General features: G+C 39.1%; 1 protein-coding gene across 2 annotated transcripts in view; it reads left to right on the top strand.

Moving 5' to 3' along the window:
• The first annotated feature begins 9,131 nt into the window (after positions 1–9,131).
• kmt2e (lysine (K)-specific methyltransferase 2E) overlaps positions 9,132–14,512 on the top strand; it is a 50,241-nt gene continuing 44,860 nt past the window's right edge. For both annotated transcript variants that reach the window (XM_053649815.1, XM_053649814.1), the window contains exon 1: positions 9,132–9,854. The gene's annotated coding sequence lies outside the window, so the exon portion shown is untranslated. The remainder of the gene's footprint in view (positions 9,855–14,512) is intronic.

Below are 14,512 nucleotides of genomic sequence, written 5' to 3'. Positions count from 1 at the left end.
TATTACATCTGTGTAGTGTTTTAGTGAGTTAGGAGAAATGACTGAAGGTCATCTGATAATCAATATATAAAAAAGCAAAACATCACCTAAACAGAATAAACATTAATAATTAATAACGGAACCCATTAGGACTGTTAATTGTCGTGGAAATTAGACAACACTCGCAGACTCGTCCTCTGAGTTTCCAAATTGTCCCCAAATCATGTACTACCTCAAAGGCGTATCTACTGTCTGTGTAGATATTTACTGACTGTCCCTCAGCATGTCTTCATGCCTCTATGAGGGCGTACAGTTCAGCTGGTTGTGCTGAAAGGTTTGAGGGAGACTTCCTGACAGACCGTCTCGTGTGCGGTCACTACTGCATAGCCCACTCGATTTTTACCTGTCTCTGGGTCACGTGATGCTGACCCGTCCACAAAGAGGATCAGATCTGAGTTTCCAATGGAACATCTTTCAGGTCGACTCTAGGGGAGCAGAGTTCATTAGTCAGTACGACACAGTCATGTGGTTCCCCGTCTCCCTCTGTTGGAAGAAGAGTAGCAGGGTTAAGGACAGTACATCGTTTTATGGTGACATTCGGCATGTCTAATAGTACAGTGTTATGGTGCAGCCACCATTGGGTGGACAGGTGTGAGGTTTTCTGTTCAAGTAAGAGTAACAACACCTCATGTTGAACCAAGAGGATCAATTCTGAGTAACCTACCAGGTCTCTGGATGCCACCACAGCTTTCTCAGCTGCTGCTACTGCACGTACACACGGGGGAAACTCTGCAGCGACTCGGATCCAACTTACCTGAGAACGAGCTGTCCAACCTGTCGCACATGCCATCTCTCTGAGCGGTGCTTCTAGAATGGTATAGTTTAGAATGAAAATTCTGCGATACGAACACATACATAGGATAGAGAGAACTTGTTTCTTCGTCAGAGGCTTGGGAATCTTCTGGATTGCAGATACTCTTTCAGCGGAGAGTTTCTTTCCCTTTGCAGAAATGTCATGACCCAAGACTCTCACTTCTTGTTGTACATACTGTAATTTGGAGAGACTGGCTTTGTGCCCTTCCTTAGCAAGATGCTGCAACAAATTAATGGTGTCAGTTTCACACTGTGCCCTGGAGAAAGTGGTAGAGGTGCTATGCTGTCCTTTAGCATTTGGTTGTATATCGTTAGTGACTCTCAACATCCCCAACACAAGTGAGAGAAAGTGTAAGGACGTCCGTCAAACATGAATGCAAACCGAAACCGTCTTTATCAAGAGGTATACTGAAAAAACGCATTAGCTAAATCTACGACTGAAAACCATTCGCTATTTGCTGGAACCTGGTTTAATATAGTGTAAGAATTTGGCACGTCTGGAGCTCTCTGTTTGACTGCTGCATTAACCACTTACGAATCTTCTACAAATCTCCATTCGTCAGGTTGTAGGGTTTTTTTTTTTTTTGCTTCTCTCACTGGAAATATTGGGGTGCGCACTGACGAATCAGGACAGGAAACAATGACCCCTACCTTCAATAATGAATTGAAATCTGGTCCAATCCCCTCAATAGCTTCTGATTTAAGAGGGTATTGAGATTGTCTGGGCCTAAAGTCAGATTTGGGCGTGATCACGACTGGTGGTGCACTTCTAATCAGGCCTACGTCATGTTTCCCTTGGGCCCACAGCCTGAGAGGCACCTTCTTCAATTGTGTCTCTAGGGGTGTGGGGCTTGTCCCAAGGTTCAGAAACATTCCCTCGTCATGACAAATAACATCCCGGTTAACCTTGCACATTTCCAGAAAGAATTTTTTTATAAACTCCCAGCGTCGGGCTGTACCATATGTTGGAGGTGGGTTCATGTTCCAAATCTGTAATTTTCCCCACTCTCACATAATCTGACCCACGGTCCCATGTCTTTCTACTGTTTGTTCTTTATTTTGGCTAATGGGACATGGGGCGCGGATTCTGGGACGAAAAATGCACGCAACTGAGTGTCACTCAATTTGACTGAACATGCACAAAATTTGTCACACCAATATCGGTACAGCTCTTCACTTTCTGGGATAACCATAAACCATTCTTTCTCAAAATTAAACCCTCTTCCTTCATGCACTTGCGCTGTGCAATGGAGGACAGAGGACAGCATAAAATCAACACAGTTGTCCTTCATCTTATCATGTGCCAAAGTCAACAAACGAGCACAGGCTCTAGGCTCGTTATGCATGGACCACTGATAAACACAGAGCTCCGTTTCTCTAACAAATGGAGTTCCCAAAGATGAGTCATCAGTTATTGTTACTCCCTGAGGTGAGGAAATCAAATTTAAGTGTAAAACACACATTACGTCCCTGCCCAGTAGATTGACTGGACATGAAGACTGAATTAGGTCTAATACTGAATGTCCCGTCACGCCCATGGAGTGCAGTGACCGTGAACTCGTTTTCGGGGATTCTTTTAATTCGCAGTGTTTTATTACTGAATACGTTGCTCCTGAATCTACAAAAAAATGTGATACTTTGTCCATTAATTACAAGAGATATGCATGGTAATTGTGTAAAAGGAGAGGCATGATACTTTAAAAAGGTTAAGGGTCATGACTGGGTCAGACATTTGTGAATTGTCAGTCTGACTAATGTTGGATGTGGGTGTGTGCATATATTCCTGTTCTTTGTGAGCTAACTGATAAGAGGTGACATCAGACACCCAAACTCTGTTCCCAGGTGCCTCACCCTTCCCTTAGCTCCACCCATCAGTCGGCTTCTGCTCTGGACAGTCTCTTGCAAAATGTCCAACTTTTCCACAGATAAAAGATGTAAAGTTGTATCTGTGGGGGTTGCTACCTGGCCTTCCTCATCCGCGTCCTTTTGGTCTTTCTCTCCTCTCCATCTTTCTTTCCTTTGCCTCTCGTAGGAGCTTCTCTGCATGGATTGCATATCATTCTACCTGAGTCATATTTCCAGTATCCCAGGTAATGCGTTGACGTTTTACGAGAGCAACGATCTCTGGTTTCATACCATTCCTGAAGCTGTTTCTGAGATGTGCTACCCACGCCGTGTCTTCGGCTGCTTGTCCGTCTGCCAGTGCTACTGGTCTTAATTTGCATCATGGACTTCAGTGGGACGAGATAGATACTGGGATACAGTCTCTGAATCTTGCTGCTTGCACTTTGCTATTTTTGTCACGTCCAGGTGCACAGGAAAGGTGTTCGTCAGCCTCTGCTGGAACGCCGTGATTTGTGCTCTGTACCTTGTGTTGACTCCATCATCCCACTGTGGGTTGATCAGGTGGACATCGTTCTCTGGGAATTCAGGTGAAACCTTGACTCAGTCCAGGCCAAGTTTCGCCATGAGCAGTCGTTGTAGTTTATGAGTGGTGGGTCTGAATTCTCTGAAGAATATCAGAAGTTCATCCCCAAACTTTCGTCGTCCTACTTCGTGGAGCACCGGCAAATGCGTCATGCTGCTCCTGATGTCTTCCAATGTCCAGGGTATGTGAACTAGCATAGGGCCTCCTTCTCTGGCCACCTCCAGCATTGGGGCATTTACCACGGCGTGCACTGTCCCTTCTCTGTCTGATTTTGTTGGTCTGAAGCCCTCAGGCAGCAATGCTGTTGGTCCATTCACTTGGGATCTCGTGTGTAACGCCACCCGTGAAGTTAGGACGGCTGGAGCATAGTTCGGTGGGGGTTGGTGGATCAGTTCTGACAGGTTCGGATAGAGTGGTGTAGGCTGGGCCGCTTCATCGTGAAGAGGTGCCTCTCAAACTGCAGGTTCCTCCCTCCTTCCTGGCTGTGGGTGTCGTGGTGGGGCGGAGTCCGGGTCGGGATCGGCTTTCTGCAATTTAGCACACTGCGAAACAGATGAGGGCCCTGCCTGCCATTTTTTCTCTCTTTTATGTGCCTCACTCTGCCCTTCAGCAAATGCCCTCCAGTCTGCCAAAAACTGTGCTTTTTTAAAAATTATTTTAGGAATATCTCTCTTCTTTGCTTCCAAATTAAATTTCTGTTGTTCTAACTGTCTGAGACTAAAACTACCTTTTTCCAGGAAAGCACATTCTTTAACCCATACATCATACTGGTTCAAACATCCTTCCCCATAATTCACACGCATAAACGTGATATTAGGACCAACATATGAGCACCCTGTACATACCATAGCATGTGTCTCAGGATGTGCTTTGCTACATGTTTTTCCCATATGTGTTTTTTCTCTTTTTTACACCTTCTATAACTTTCATTTTAAAGTTTTAATCAATTTAACATGCTATAAAAATCAAGTGAATATGCATTCTCATGCACAGACAGAAAAATTAATCATATAACTTCTAGGTTCAATAGAGCAAACCTTAAGAATGTAAAAGAGTTTACCTGTGAGGGAGAGTCCACATACAGCAATTTGGTAGGACTTACCGTTTTCTCTTCCCTTCTTTTTTCTTAATAATTTATTTTTTTATTATTATTATTTTTTTAATCTCAGTAAAATTTACTTGTGCATTAAATTTGCCAAATATATCATGTACCGCTGATATGATGGAATGAGGCATGCCACTTCATAATAACCCGCCACAAAAATACTGCGCTCCTTAACAAGTACTCTGCTTATTTATTGCTCGAAACGGACTCTTCCCATAAGCAAATATTTTTACCGGTATTATCTCTCTCTCTAATATTAATATACATATATATATATATATATATATATATATACATATATTATATATATATATATATATATATATATATATATATATATATATATATATATATATATATATATATATATATATATACACACACACATATACACACCCGTCGGTATATATCTTAGTTTTGAAGCTGTGATCTAAGAAACACCAATATCTCTGCCGTCGCAGAGGCGAAGTTCCTGGATGTTCCCTTCCATAGAGACAGCAATACACATTGACTTCATAAAATTCTCATTCTAAATTCTTGATGATTCCTACCGGTCAGTGGTAAGGCTGCATCAGTCTTTCACTTTACACAACAAAGGGCAAACCGCCTGCGTGCTAACACGGACTTCAGGGTGAAAACTTTTCCACGAGCGTCCTCCGGTTTGCTTGTTGTCCAGAAAAGCTGAAGGACTCGTGCAGTCCAGCCAGGAGACGCCAAATTGTCGGGAAAATTAGACAACACTCACAGACTCGTCCTCTGAAGGTAAAAAGGTTTATTACAGAAAGATGGTTAACACAGGATAGAATAAAGCAGGATAGAATAATGAGAGCTCTGAAGCCCTTGTACTAAACCACTACTATATATATGAAACACAGAGCATGACACACTCCTGTGTACCGATAAGAAGCGGTTTGAGGCAGTTCAAACAGGCTTTGTTTTAGGATCTTGGAAGATGTTTAGATGAACATTGAACAGAAGAACATGTTTGTGTCTCTGTAAGCAGATAAACATTCTGTACTGATCTCAGTGACATGACATGGCCTTCTTAGGCGTTATCCTCAGATGAGAATGAAACAGAACAAGAACAATACTATTACAAAAGAAAAATGAATAATTTCCCTCACATAATTACAAACTATTTAAGGCAATCAGGGAAATGTGTTTGTCTAAACAATTAAATAAAGAAACGGGTATAGTTTTAACCCCAGACATACAGCCAAAGGTAGAAGAGTAGCTCATTATGGATGGTTGTGTTGCGTTTAATTAAGTAGAAAAGACATGACTCTCTCAACTGACAAGCGTTTGTACTATAAAACCTCAGTTTTGTCCCTTTCTCAGAGAACATAAGATTTTAAAAACAAAAACCTCCACACATTTCAATATTTAACACAGGAAATAAATAAAAAATAATATTTCAGAATAGAAATTATACACCTCACTATAAAAAAATAAATAAAACGCAGACAATGGAATTGGTTTGTGTTTTAATTGTTTTGTTGGCGGTTGAATGAGTGAAAAGGTGTTTATGTAAGAAGAGGGCGAGAAACGACAGCAGCAAGTTTCAAAACTCTGATTTAAAACCAAAACAGGAAATTCCCTCCTACTAAATGTTTCCTTCTGACTTTTACCCAAATCAGGCGTGAAATGTGAACTCAGTACAAACTGTAAGAAGAGGCTTTACATCAATGACACGTACATAAATAAACATGTTTTCACTCGGCAACAAAAAAAGGCGACTTTATTATCTATTATTAAAGACCTCAGACTGGTCAATTGAATTAAACAGGTTTAAATGTTGCATTAATGTTTGTTTGTTTTTTGTTTTTTAAAAACACAAAGTTATTTCTAAGTAATTCTAAAGTAATTTCTAATCTAATGTTCAGAATGTAAATAAACTCAACCTGAATCTGCTGTAATCTTAACTAAACTCATTTTAAAATAACATTAATATGCACAATGATGCAAATTTACAGTTTAACATACTATAAAACAAAAAATCTTATTTTAGTACACATTTACAAGCCTAATATCTAAGTTTACTGTTTATACAACAAATTAAAAAATAAAAGAAAGAAAGAAAAAGAAAGAAAGAAACAAAGAAAAGAAAACTTCTGAGCTCCTTTGCTTTACATTTCCACACAGGAAGGTAAAGAATTCGGTTCTGTCTTCTGATTGGTTGGTCGTACTTCCGGGTGTGTTTTCTAGAATACAGAACAGATAAGCGCGCGCACGCTCAACGGTTAAAAATCGTTGGCGTGCGCAAACACACTGCGACGTCACACTACTTCCGGCACACGGATTTCCTTTTTAGCCTTCATCATAAATAAAGCCAAAAATAAACGAGTTGTAAACAAACAGTAAACACAGGAAGGATTTAAGATTAGAATAGTTCATCACTCCGAAACATACTCAACGGCGGCCATTTTCTAGGATAAAAAAAGCAGGCCACACCCACAGAGCTTAACTGGCACAGATTTAAAAATCCCCGATATTTAAACGCTTTATGTGCAAAAAAAAGTGAGCTTATATTATCAAGTTCACTTAAATACTTTATTTAAACCCTCTAATATCTTTAATAAAACGTGGCGCGTTTTTAATAGTGCAAACGGCGGAATTTTTAATGGCGTCCCGTCTATGCGCTGTTCTCCTTCCCCAACCACATTCCTCTCGCGCTCGGATTGGCTGGAAAGCTTCGCAAGCCGTTCGCTGATTGGACAGCTGAGAAGTCGTTCACATAGCAACCACAGAGCCGTAGTGGAGCTTGTGAAGCCATTGTAGCGGTTAGCGTAATTTTAACTTTGAAATATCCCGTTTAAACAAATCCTTTTGGGGGGGCGGGGGGGTATTAATATTAACCTAACTTTCACGTAATATGTAAGTTTTCATGTTCACGTTTCGGAGTCAAAGTTATCGGAATGTAAATAACCTCGCTATCTGCAACGCGCATGCGCAGTTCCCCGTCGACACTCCGGGCGCGCCTCTCTCCCCTCGTAGCTCCGACCCTGCCCACATACGGGTATTTGTGACGTCACTGCGAAGCCAACCGTGTTGTCCGTGAAAGGAGAACAATAAAAAAGAAAAAAAATAGAAAGTGGCCATTACTGCTCAAGGGCAACGTTTTTAATCAATTAAAGGTACAAACTTTATCGGGTGGGGTTAAATGAAAAGACAAATTTCATCATATTAAAATAAGGTATAAAGAACCTTAATCGACGTTGAAATGGGGAAAAATAGTTTCCAGTGTTATGTCGTTCATCCAGCAAACGGCAATATCCGAAGATTAAAAAAACCGTCGTTGAAAACGTTAATTTGCTTAAATTAATCCTTATTTAGATTTTAAAAAGTCGGAAATCCAGTACTGCTTTGTTCACAAATCCTTCAGTCGATGTCTTTCTCTGCCTTCGTCTCGCTATTTTCACCTTCAACATTGTTGGACATTACATCACCGCCCGAGGTGCACTGCGCATGCGTACCCCCCTCCCCCCGCGTTTAGGTAATGCGCATGCGCAGTCATGAGGACGCAGATTCATTTATTCTACCTTACTCTATAAGAATATTTATTAATGGAGCAATATGCAGTGTGACTTTCCATCAAAATAATGTGCATCCACAGGGCATAAGAGTTTACTATGATAGCTTTAATTCGAGAATAAAAAAAATAATTCTTATCAGGACATAAAACTGAGCTAAATATTGCTTTACATAGTATATAGCACTGCCATAATCCACCTAGAAATAACACACATACAATCTAATTATTTGAAATATTTAATTTCTTCAGCCAGATGTTGGCATTAATGAGATCTGGTCGTTCTTTTTTTTTTTTTTTAAACTCCAGTTCAGTAATAAAGACAGTGCGCTAGTATAAGGCAGGTTATATAACACAGCCTCCTCCTGTTTGGGTCTCACAGAGGTGCACGTCAGTCCAAACAGAGGAAAACTACTGCTTTTTGTCCACACATTCAGTGGGAACAAAAAAGGGAAATGTTCAGGCTGGAATTCGACTTCCTCCTCCTTGTAAAGTCATAAAAAACGTAATTAACATCCCTGTTATATGGAGTGTTAAGTTTAAACAAGACCTACTCTCTATATGTGTAGCTCATACAGTGAAGATGTAAATCAGATTAAAGGAAGTACACGGGGTTTAGGACATTTCAAACACCTGGATGTTAGAACTATGCAAGACGTCTTGCATAGAAAACAAGCAGGATGGATATTACGCATTCTTATATTCTGAATTTAGGATTTTTTATCCAATGTTTTTAGATATTTCCTTATTTATTTATTTTACATAAACACATCTTCCCCATTGATGATACAGTCCTTAATGACAAAAAGAAAGAGAGAAGTGAAAGTTGGGAAATTAATTTGAAATAAGTCATCAAACAGGAAATTACATTAAGGACTATTTAAAAGCATTTGAAAACACATTTTCAATATATTTAACATATTTTCAACCTTTGTTTTGGTATCGATAAACTAATGTTGGTCTTATTTCATTATTTTTAAATTATTTCATTTATAATTTTTTATTTGATTCTCATACATATATATCTCACTTTTGCTTATTTTTGTGATTATATTTTCCATTTCATATTTTATTTTAAAGTTGCGCATTCTGTTACAATACTCTATCAGTTACTTTGTCACTTTACCACGTCTGGAAAAGTGCCAATTATTTATTTGTTTGTTTATATTTGTTTATAAGTTATCCCCATGCATTGTATGTTGGGGGGGGGGGGGGGTGTTTGTGCACAGTCCGGTAATTGTCCTTATGTAAAACACTAGATTTATCTCAGTAGTAAACAGTAATATAAAGTTAGTGCAAAGTTGGTAAGGGAACTCTCCAATGTTTTTGGTTTTTGTTTTGTTTTTTTTAGCATAAAATCATATTTACACACAACAATACAACTTAACATGCTAACAAATCCAACCTTGTTACATTTTGGGAATGTATATCGTCTGAACAGAGTTAAACACAGTCAAACGCAGTGCAAAATCTGTAAATGGTGCAGTATTATTTGATGTTGATATTAAGGTGTAACGCAGCTGCTGCTAACGCCATTGAACGGACCCTCTTCCCCGCGTAGCCCCTGCGATTGTGCCCGGGAAACCCCTCAGAATGCGAAGGCGGAGGACGTCATGACGGAGAAGGGCGTGATTAGCTAGTGTGGGCGTGGTTTCGGAGAGGGGGCGGGGTTACGGCAGTTCTGCCAAGGCCGCCATTTTTTGCACAGGATTGAAGGGATCCGGGGGAAAAAATTAAGAGGGTCAAAAACTGACCAAAAACTATATTCTGAGTTTTAAAAAGCGTCGGGGTTCACAAGATTAAATAATAAAGGACCCGAAAAGGCGGGCAGTGTCAGTTTTTGGCGTTTTAAACCATCTTTTCTTCAACACATCCGCAGTGGAGAGTATTGTTTTGGTCCTGGTCTCCATTCAAGGCTATTACAGTGGACATAGATACAGGTATGCGGTTTTATTTCGATTAAAATGTGCACCTGTGTGGACGTGTGCCACTCAAATGGCTTGTTTTTATCAGGTTACAGCTAAAGCTTGTTGGCTAACATGAACTGACCCTATGCTGAAGTCAACATGTCTGTGTGTGTCTCTGTGTGTGTGTGTGTGTGTGTGTGCTGGAGATACAGCTGGTGTAAGGTTAATGGGCACGGTTTGGATGGATTTTTGTGTGTCTTTAAAGCCCTATCCTGTTTATTTTGGTGACATAAATTCCTCATATGGTTGTATTTTGGCTGAGAATGGTTTGGCAGATAGCCAGTGGTGTCAGAGCTAAGCTGGCTAGTCCTGTAAGCCCCCCTGGAAATAGTCATTTATGAGTAATACACTGCAAGCTTTATGTCTTTTCTTTCTCAAATCTTGTATTTCAGGGTTTCACGTTAAAATAATAATAATAATAAAGCAATACTTGTAAGGTTTTAGAAATCAGTGTATTCTCCTGTATTAAATTTTAGAATGACAACAGATACAGCTACCACGTTATGCTTTAGTAACCCTAAATACCTGTGAACCAATTTAGTAGTGTGTATTTTTATATATATATATATATATAAAAATTATATATATATAAAATATTATATATATAGCATTGCTAGCATGTAGCATAGCACAACCTTTACAATGGTACATCATACCCCATACACACACAGACATAGTGCTATTTTAAAAGAAAAAAGAGAGAGATAGAGAAAGGATTTCGGTTTAATCTACAAAGGAAAATCAGACAGTAAATCTGTTGAACACAGTTTAGTGCCTGTAACAGATCAGATCCAGCTCTCTGACCCATATATGAAACTAAAAATTGGTGATAGTGTTGAAATGTTGGGTGTGTTGGAGCTGGAGCATGAAAACACACCAACACCGAGTCCATGTGGACTGAAAATAAGCAACAGCGAGAAACACCAAGTGAAGTTACTGAATATAAAAGTATAAAATGGGTGTTTTTGGAGCAGGGAACACTTTAAATCCTGCTTTAGAGAGTAAGGCTTTACATACATTAAGTTATTAGTTCTTACTGTCTGTAGGAACCTACACACACAGGGTTTAAGGTTTAATTCCTGAAATTAGATGTAATTTGGACCATCTGAGCTCCAACACCAGAGCTCCCCCCCCCCCTTTCACCAGGCTGTTTTTATTAGAAACTGTCCACAAGCTGAACTCTAAAGCCAAGGGCTTTTTAATAAATCCTTGATTATAATCTTAATCATACAAATATTAAACCTAACCCTGTTTTTGTAGTTGTGTAGCTCCATTATTATAATGAAGAGACATGTATACATATCTCTTATTCCTGTGGTGGTGTATTTGTTTTTAAATTTGCAAATCTTGGAGGGAAAATCTACCTCAAAATATCCTCAGGATGATTTAGCTAGCTTTACCCTGTCGCAATGCATTTCATTTCATTCAATAAAAACAAGATTGTGTTTTTTATTTTTTAAACACCACATACAATTCCATCCCCTCACCTTCAACTGCGCAAAACTGCTGATTATTATTATTATTATTATTATTATCATCATCATCATTATCATTATGTTTACGGTGTAAACCCTCACCGCTGACACACTTGACAGAAAATAATACAAAAACGAGACTTTTATAAATCCAAACTGACTAAAATATTACAATATAAACCGCTTTAAAACGCAGAGTTTAACGGGGTTTTTTTTCCTCTTCGGCGCACGAGCGTAATTCAATCCGCGTCCTCAATGCGTAACGTTAGCTTGTTAGCATGAAGCTATTAATTAACTAGCAGTATTATTCCCTTCGCCTCGGATGCCGATTTAAACCCTTTACTAGTAATACATATATATTAGTATAGTAGTAAACGTCAAATAATATCGATATTTGGATGAAGAAACTAATTTTGTGGGGGAAATCTCTCTCTCTATATATAAATATATATATACGTTCTTTCCGAAAAACAGTTAGCTCGCTAGCTAGCACGCTCGGTTTTTTTTTTTTGTTAGCGCTGACTAGCCGTCGTCGTCGTCGTCAGCAAAGCTTTTTTTTAATCACAGCTCGAGCTAATTTCGTTAAACTCACTTGTATTCCGATTTTTATCTTTTTTTATATATAAAAATGGTTAATAATCTGTGGTGATGAAGAAAATGTAAAAGGGAGGAAGAAGAAGAAAAAAACCGCACGACGGCGTTGTTTATGTGTCGCTGATGTTACACTGCTGGTCTATGAAAATGGCGGAGGCGCTGTTGGTAATGTGGAGGGAGGTGGGGGGGAATCCCAAATGGCGCATGTAGGGCACTACGTAGGGCGTAAGAAAGCATTATGTCATACCCTGTTTGTAGTGTACTAAAATAGAGAGCGATGAGGTATTTGGGATCGATCCGGTGTCTTGAATCCCCTGTTTAGTAATGCCTTCTTCAATCCCTCCACACCCCGCTATTAGATTAGCCGCAGCGTGATTTAGGCTAGAAAACACGCGTTTTAAACTGTTTACTTTCTATTATTAGTGACCTATGTTTTTATTTGAGGTGTATTAAAGTGTAGGTGGAGTCGCAGTGACATAACACAGAGTGTAGTGTGCAATATAATACACAGTAGAAACACAGTGCATATCAAATGACTTGTATTTATGTGCTATGGGAGTCTCATGAAGTAAAATAAATATATCATCATATTTCTTGGGAAGGGACTGGAAAAGCCTGGGGTTTAATATCCTTATTTCGAGTGTGCGTTTGTTTATTTATTTATTTACTTAGAAAGGAAATGTCTTACACCTTACACCAATATTTGTCACAGGGGCAAGGAAGAGAAAGATTCCTGTGTAGGACATTTACATGTTTTTTTTGTTGTTGTTGTTTTTTTGTTTGTTTTTACACCTGAAAAAGTGTGTATTCTGTCTTATTTCCTAAGACTAACTTGACTTCTAAATGCATATCACATTTCCTGACGTATAGCAGGATGGGGGGATGGAGAAATTCAGAATGATAATCAGACCAGAGTCTTAGATTAGATTAGGAATTAAAAACAATAATAATAGTAATAATGATAAGAAATGAGTCAGAATCGTGTTTGCTTTGAGGTAAATTTCCCATACAAATCCTCCTCGGGTTCACGTTCCTGGTTCCGAACCCTCACTGCTACCCAATCTGACGTTTATCTGATCTGCAGGCTCGCTCCTGGACAGATTTCCTCCTGTCCGAGTTACATAAAGCCGTAAATATGCGGCACTTTGTGGAAAGAACAATAGGGGGATTTATTGCGGCCTCCGTCGCTTTGCCCTCTCTCGTGCTTTGTCATCTAGTACGGCTCGAAATAAAATCCAGAATCGTCTGTTTTAAAAAAACAAGTTTAAAAGGTAAATAAAAGCAGGCCTGGATGCAGCGTTGTGCTTCCGTCAGGTGTGTGCGACTGTTTGTGTGTGTGTTGTCACGTGCCTGTGCATACAGTTGTCAGTAGAATAAACAGGAAATAAGACTCCTTCAGAGCACGCATGATAGCACACACTCGTATATTTATCCGTTTTCCTGTTTGTTTTTTGTCATAACTTGTTATAATACAGTAAAAAGGCTGATCACATGACTGATGGAATAACAACGTTTACATGGTTCGCATGTCGTTAGCGGCGTCGCAATCAGTGACGTTTGTGTTATAACATGTTTATAAAGCGTTAATAAAGCTCGGGTGTGTTGTTACGAGTAGTTTACAAGCATAAACAAATCAGCGCCTTGGAAAGAAAGAAATGATTCAGTAATCACGAGTGGAGATATAAAGAGTCACGAATTTCGGCTTTTTAGAGCGTCGCTGGTTAACGTGGAGGTCATGTGACGCTTTTAAAGAAGCGCTGTCGGCTGTAATGTAGACTAATAAGCTTGTTTTTTTGTTGTTGTTTATAAATAATCAAATTCTACAGAGAACTGAAATCATTTGTATCGCTAAATGTGTGCTGGTTATCGATCTATTATCATTTCACTGCTGTGTTTTGTTGTTATTATTATCATTATTATAAATTTTTTAACTTTCTGAAGCAAACAAAAACAGTAAATTTGAGGCAAATTTGTTTCTATACAGTAGAAATAAGAAAAGGTGTTAATTCGTGTTTGTTGATTTTTTTTCTAGCAGAAATCCAGCTCACAGGATAAATTTGTACGCAGACGTGCGTTTTGTTTTCGCATTAAACACGATACACGGGTCAATTATTTAAATAATTTTGAGTTCATACGTCAGCGGTAAAGCTATCCCGCTAATGATTTGATCCTTCAGGTCACCGACATCAAAGCAGGCGGTTGGTAAGAAATTTAAAACCCGTCGTACTGCAGAGTTTCAGGTTAAAACTGAGAAGACGCTGCAAATCCGGTTTGCCGTACCCGCGCCGGATGTGCTCGTAAAGGAGGAAATGCGAGCGAGTTATTTGTGTGTTTGTGCGACCATCGATCATAAACTTGAATAGTCTACATCAGTAGAAGACACAGCTGCTGGTTTTGAGATTTTACGTCATTTTTTTTGAGTGAGTTATTACGTACAAATAATTTAGTGTTAATGAACGAATCACTGGAAATACCAGCGGCAGATTCAGGGAAGATGATCACACACACACAAGCGCGTTTACTGCCTTTTCTTTTTCTTCTTTTTTATCACAAATCAAAATA

The sequence above is a fragment of the Ictalurus furcatus genome, chromosome 19 (genome assembly GCF_023375685.1).
Source record: "Ictalurus furcatus strain D&B chromosome 19, Billie_1.0, whole genome shotgun sequence".
Taxonomy (NCBI): domain Eukaryota; kingdom Metazoa; phylum Chordata; class Actinopteri; order Siluriformes; family Ictaluridae; genus Ictalurus; species Ictalurus furcatus.
Note: the sequence above shows the minus strand (reverse complement) of the source record. Positions and strands in the feature narration are given on the sequence as shown.